We start from the raw sequence: 6,834 nt of genomic DNA on the forward strand, positions 1-6,834 counted from the left end.
CCCTCCTGGTTCTCGGGGCCAGAGCCGCTTGTTCAGGCCATGGGGCCAGGACCAACCCTTCAGACCCCCTGAGGCCTGTGTCCTGCCTGCGGGCGGCTGGGGGCAGGCCATAGCCCCCCCCCCCCCCCCCCCCCCCCGTCCCGGCTCTGCTCCTCCTACGTGGCAGGAACAGAAGGTAACGCGTGGACACACGGCGCAGGCGGGCTTTTCCAAAGCCGTGAAGTGCTGGCCAGAGCTTCCGCTCCAGCCCCGGAAAGGCTGCAGGAGAGTCCAGAAGTGGCTCTGGGGGCAAGCTGTGGAAGGAAGGCGTCAGCAGGGGGCTGGTCGCTTAATCAAGACCAGAGGGTAGAGAGGGTCACGGGCTGCGTGCTGGAAGCTTCCAGTAAGCCCTGCTCCGCTGGCTGGGCGGTGGCCCTGGAAGATCTCTTACTGGGTAGGAGCACCGTGTGGGGGTGGGAGTGGGGGGTGCGTCAGGTGACTCCAGAGAAAAGCAGTTGGGGGGGAGGGGTGTGATGGTGTCCCCGGCCCCGCCCTGAGGGATGGGGGAAGGAGGCTGAGAGAGAGGGCCTGGGTGTGGGCTGTCTGCTCCCGAGTCCAGCCCCGGCCTCCCTGGGTGGGTTGCCTTCTGTACACAGGCTGCAGCTTAGGTTTCCAGCACCGACGGCTTTTGTTCACAGGGGAGGGAACCACAGTTATTCTAAACACTCACAGGAGACGATGGTGGTCAGACCCGACCTTGTGTGATCGCCTCGCGTAGTGCCCTCCTTCCCCCCCACCCCACCCCTGTCCTGCCCGAGCCCTTGTTGATGCAGGGCGATCTCGGCATCTACAAGCCTTCCAGCCTTCTTTCCTTCCTTCCCTCTTTCTTCTCTCTCTCCCTCCTCTCCCCTCCCCCTGCCTTTCTTCCCTCTCTGTTTTTGGCCCACCCATCAGTACAGCTGAGCCCTGGCCCTGCGGCTGCCCTGATCCAGCTCTGGTTGTCCTTTACGGGGAACTGATGTCAGCCGGCTGGACTGCGGCCCGGGCACCAGCTGCTGCTAATGGATTGGCTGGGGGAACAGCTCTGCAGGTCTCCCGGACCAACGTCGTCATCTCTTGTTGGAGCAGAGAAAACCTTGGGGTCTGGAGAGGAACAAAAGTCATCCAAGCTTGTTGTTTGCCTTCAGTGTTGCGGGGGGGCCCCGGGTCACCAGGCCCTGGCCGTTTGTGGGGTTGGAGAACTCGGGCAAATGAGCAAAGGTCAAAGGCCAGCCCCACCTTGCAGCCCTGGACCACTCCCCTCCAGGACGGCTGGCAGGCCTGGGCCCGGAGAGTCCTTGTATTTATAACCCTGTGGCCAGGGGGCCAGGCTTGGCAGCTGCCAAAGGACTGAGCGGACCTTGGGAAGCTGGGCTTCAAAGAGCGCCCCCTCCCATGGCCAGCATCTTCCTCCAGGGGTGGGCAGGGCCTGAGAGGTTGCTGGGCAGTCTGTGTGCCCCCGGGTTTTCTTTACTGAAGCCCTAACACCCAGGACCTCAGAACGTAGCCCTGGGTGGAGCGTGTGTCTTCACTGAGGCAGATTGAAATGAGGTCACGGGGCTGGGACCTCACGCAACAGGACCCACGTCCCTAAAGGAAGGATCCATTTGCACACAGAGAGTAGAAGGCAGCCCACAGAGGGGAAGCCTTTGGGGGCCTGCTTGTCCCCCGGGGCACTACTGAGAAAAGCCCTGGGCCTATTTGTCCCCAGTCCCCGCTGCTGGCCCGAGTCTCGCTCTGGAGGTCATGGCACACCCAGCAGCTGCCACCGCCCTGTGCACAAGCCACGTGAGCTCCTGTCCCCGGGGCCAGTCTTCAGGCAGAGTCATAGGTGCCGCCTGCTTTTGTGAGGGGGAGGCCCGAGGATGTGTGAGGGCCACCAAAGGCCCTGCCACCTCTGAACTCTCGACGTGAAATCACATCACAGACTTTGCCCTTTGCGATAGGAAATAGGAGGGACTGTGACTCACCGCAGCCCTTCAAGGAGAGAGGAGGGGTTTGTGCCCAGAGAGCCACGTCCCACATTCCAAGGGCGGCCCCACCTCCTACAGCTCTGTCTCCCACCACCGTGGGCGATACCTTTCTCAAGGTTAAACCCACCTTCTCTCAGGTGATCAAAATACCTGGGAGCCTAAAATAAGGAAGGGAGTTCTTCAGGCAAAAAATTTCAAAGAGTTTTCCTAAGAACCCAGAATGTGTGGCTTTCAAACACAAATACTCCGGAGCTAGCAATTCAGTGACCTGCTCTTTACATTTCCTTCATGACATTGGGGGAATCTACCAACAACGCTCTGTCCAGCCAGGAGAGGGCTGTGTCCCCGAGACACATAGCTCGGGGGTCCCGGAGAACAGGGGTCCTGGTTCGGAGGGGTCCCAGATTTGCATGTGTCACAAACCAGTCTGGGAGGAACTGCGGGGATGGGGAGGGTTTTGTTTTCAACAAACAGGGAAGATCACCTGAGGAAGCAGAAGTCTCGTTTCCCTGCTGACGAAATTCCCACAACCAGCGGAGGGCCCCGGGTTAACCTTCCTGGGCCCCGCTTCCCCAAGGGGGATGCAGGCACGGAAGCTCCGACTCGCCTCTCAGGGTCACTTCTGCAAAGCAGGTGACTGTCAGGAGAGCCCTCTGAAGCCCCGAGGGAGCACAGTGATCCCCGAGGGCAAACTGGGACACAGAGCCGAACAAAAAGCTGTTGGCCGCCGCCTCCGAAGGTGCTGGACGCAGAGGAGGCGATGGCTCGGCTCTTCCTGCTGCCAGGGGCTGCTGGCACTCATCAGGGTCTGGAAGCGCTTTGTGTGCTGGGCTGGAAGTTTCCAAGGAAAATTTCAAGACATTTTAAAGGAAATTTCCAAATCTGCTGGCTGGTTTGCTCTTCCCTGGATGTTAACGGTTCCATTCACATTTGAAAATCGGGCTGAACTCTGCCCTAGCTGAGCCAAATTTTGCCTGTGTCCCTGACCGAGTCCTGCCACCCCGAGTGTGCGTGGTGGTGGGTGGGTTGGTGGGGGCAGTGTGGCCCGTGGTCTCAGCAGACACAGTTTATGGTCCTGACTCCACAGGACATCTGTCCTCCAGGCGGGGAAGCTGGGAAGGCTCTGACGCCAGACTGATTCTTTTAAAATTGATGAGAGTGAGAGAGAAACATCGATTTGTTATTCCAGTTATTGATGCATCATTGGTTGACTCTTGGATGTGGCCTGACCAGGGATCGAACCCACAGCCTTGGGGTGTTGGGACCACGTTCTAACCAGCGGAGCCGCCGGCCCAGGACCAGGCAGACTGACCTTGCCACAGTAGTCTGCTCTTGTGGGATTTCAGGCTGAGGTTTGTGATCAGCAAACAAAAAACAAAAGATCCTGAAACTGACAGGACTCACCATTCTTCTGAGGCCCGTGCTCTTCATTAAAATGTACTTGGGGAGAACAGATTGAGAGGAGATTTGGAAAGGACAAATGTTTTTAGTCGTGTTTCATGTCTCTCCACCGCCAAGTTGACACTTCATTCCGTCATTGTCTCTGGGCCTTCGGGAAACGGGCACCCAATAAGAAGCATTACCCATAAGACTAATCAACTAATTTCTCAGTTGTCTGTGGCTACCGCTGACTCCTCCCTTGAAGGGAAGTGTTGGCGGACCGTGTGTAGAGGACGTGCCTCATGTCAGTGAGCGACATTTGACCCCTGCCTACTGGGGACAGAATCACCCTTTGACATTCACCTGCCATGGTTTTGATTCTCTGCTCCGCTACCTCTCCCATCCCTGGAGGGGCACTGAGGGCTTGTGTGAAGCATGGCTCCTCAGGGACAGTCTCAGCAGCTAAAATGCAGGAAACGCCCTGGCTGGTGTGGCTCTGTGGATGGAGCACTGGCCTGCGAACCACAGGGTCACCGGTTCGAGTCCCAGTCAGGGCACATGCCTGGGTTGTGGGCCAGGTCCCCTGTGGTGGGGCGCATGTGAGAGGCAACCACACAGTGATGTTTCTCTCCCTCTCTTTCCCCCTCCTTTCCTGTCCCTCTAAAAATAAATAAATAAACGATCTAAAAAAAAAAGTGCAGAAGAAGGAAGCGACTCACTGCCTGGCCAGGTGTCACAGACCCGGCCCTGCGGGTAAGAGCCGAGCGCGGGGTGTGGGCTCCCCTCACTGCGGCCTCGCCAGCACCGAGGACAACCATTCAATGTTTTCTCTTTCTGTCAATACTGGTTGTGAGGAAGTGGTCTTTCTTTGTCATCTGATAGCTACCTGCACTTCCTGGTTTGTGACTTGCCCATTTTTATCTGTTTTCTCATGTTTGAACTGGATCTTAGGTTTCCCCTACGTGCGTCCCCATCTCTGCGCTGTGGAGCAGTCAGAATCCGCAGCCAGAAGCTTCCCAGGCTGAGGTTCCTCCTTGGATGGACTTGGTGATTTTCCGGGACCTGTGGAGTCTAACAGCGCTGTGTCATCAAACCTGCGGCTCTGATTTCCACGTGGTTCCCTCCGTGGTTCTCAGACTGGAGAGCGTTTTCACCCAGGCCGAGGGGAGGGAAACGCTCACCGAGTGCCCTCTATTTTGTCTGTAGTCTTTTCGGTCAGGCGTGCGTGGTGCTCACTCCACTCACGCGAGTTTTCTGCAGGCCCGTCGGAGCCTGGCCAGGCGTCAACAAGGAGGCAGCTGCCAGCCCTCTGGGTAGGGGAGACGAGCGGTGCATCCAGCACAGGGTGGGCAGCGGGACCGGGCAGCGGGCAGCGGGACCCGGCTGGGGAGCCCCGGGCCCCCGCCCCCCCTTAGCTTCCTGCCCCCAGACTGTTCTGTGAGGTGACTCCGTAAAGTAAAGCAATTTCCGCAGCAGCGAAATCTGAGTGACCACAGAGCACTAATCATTCTTCTCCATCAGGCGGAAAGTCGGTGGCAACGGGGGGGGCCAAGGGAGCCATTTAAACAAGGGCTGAGGAGAACAACAAATGCACCTTCACCGAGATGTCAGATCAGGACCCGGAGAGGCAGGGCTGTCTGGAGTGATTTAGACTGGGCCTTCGCACAATAAACAACGAAAGGCAACCTCAGAGTGACCAGCAAATGTGAAAGAAAGAGAACAATCTCGCCCTTAATCAGAGAGGCCCTGAGCGTCCCACAGGGTGACTGTCACCACACTGGACCTGCTGCTACCTTTGGGGCTCAGCCTGAGGCCGGGAGGTGCTGGCCCCAAGGACAGGGACTGGCCCCGCCTTGTGGGGGTGCTGTTTGCTCTGACCCGGCCACACGCCTCCCTGCAGGGCCCATAGTGGCTGGGGCAGGGGTGCCGGGGCCTTGTCCCTCAGGGCCCACCTGCCACCATGTGACAACCCGGTTCCCTAACGGGGCACAGCCAGCACCCCCTGGGCTTTCACAGCCCTAGGAAGCCCCGGGAGATGGACTGGAAGGGGAGGAGGAGCCCCTCCCGCCTGCCCTCCTGGGGCTCAGCTGGTGAGCGCCGTGGTTCACTTTGCCTGACCTGGCTAGGCCACGCTCTGCAGGCATTTGGTTAAGTCTGGAGATGGCTGTGAAGGTATTTCTTTTAGAGCAGATTAGCACTTAAGTTGGTAGACTTTGAGTATAAAAGGCCATCCTCCAAGAAGGGAGGCCCCCCACCAAAGACTGACCTCTCCAGAGAAGGACTTCCAGCAGCTTTGGGCTGGCCAGCCTCGACAATCACAAGGCAATGCCTTAAAATCTCTCTCTGTCTCTCGTTTGGTTCTGTTTTCTGGAGCGTGTTATCTTCTACCGTGAGTAACGCGCTCCAGTGTGGAGGCCCGAACTGCGCAGCGGGGTTGCTGCGTCACCGTTTATTTGCATGTGAGACAGTCATGGTTTTTGCCATAAAATTAGGACTAAATGGTCCCAGCTCGTGTGACACTATGAATACACCAACACTCTGCTTCTGGGATTCCTGCACGCCTCACCACTCACAGTGACCTGAAATCCACTGATCCGGTCGTGCAAAGGGGCACAGTTTGTTCTCCCAGCTCGCCTCTCGGTAGCCCAGGAGTCCCCTCACTAGAGGGGGTCCAGGCGGTCCCATGAGGTGTTTCCAGGACTGGAGTGACTGAACCCTCAAACTGAGTGTTTGGACAGAGTGTTGCCCCTCAGTAAGGCGTTCCTGCGCAGGGTCTGGATCCTGCAAGCCAGGGATCGGTGGTGTCCCCGTACCCACCCATTTGCAAAAGTGGAGACTGAGGACCGAGGAGCACGGCGTGTGCCACTTGGTTGGTCTCCTCAGCGAGTCTGCGGCACAGACAGAATTGGAAAGCAGCCCCTCGGCACCTTTCTCTGGCCATCCAAACATCGTCTGGCCAGGTCAGAGAACCCTGGCCAGGTAGGTGGCCAGCCCAGCCTCCCAACCGGCAAATGCACCATCGGAGACTCTGGCGATGAGAGGAAAGGAAGGTTGGGGCAGGGGAAGCAGGGCCAGCGGGTGATGAGCACAGCTGGAGAGCAGGGGGCGGGGAGTTACTGGTGAGTTCCCCCTGTTTTCTATGGAACAAACACCTGAAGTCCAGCAAGGGACTGGGGCTCTAATCTTCTTGCTCAACTTGTCGAAGTAAGTCTAATTCACACGGACCCTGTGCTGGGACGCAATTCCGAAGCCCCCAGCCAAAATCGGCCACCATCTCCTCTGGGCTCACTGCCATCTTTTACTGGAGGACCAACCCTGCACTGGACCATCCTGCCCCCTCCCTGGACTGTGAGGGCAGGAGGCCAGGCCGGGGGCTCCCCGCGCATGGTCCGGCCACAGATGGGCATTGCAAGTTCCCGCCCTGGGACGAGGGCCAGACCAGCGGCTGTGTGCGCTGCGAAGC

The sequence above is a fragment of the Sturnira hondurensis genome, unplaced genomic scaffold (assembly GCF_014824575.4).
Source record: "Sturnira hondurensis isolate 20B ecotype Veracruz unplaced genomic scaffold, ASM1482457v3 Scaffold0024400, whole genome shotgun sequence".
NCBI classification, from domain to species: Eukaryota; Metazoa; Chordata; class Mammalia; order Chiroptera; family Phyllostomidae; genus Sturnira; species Sturnira hondurensis.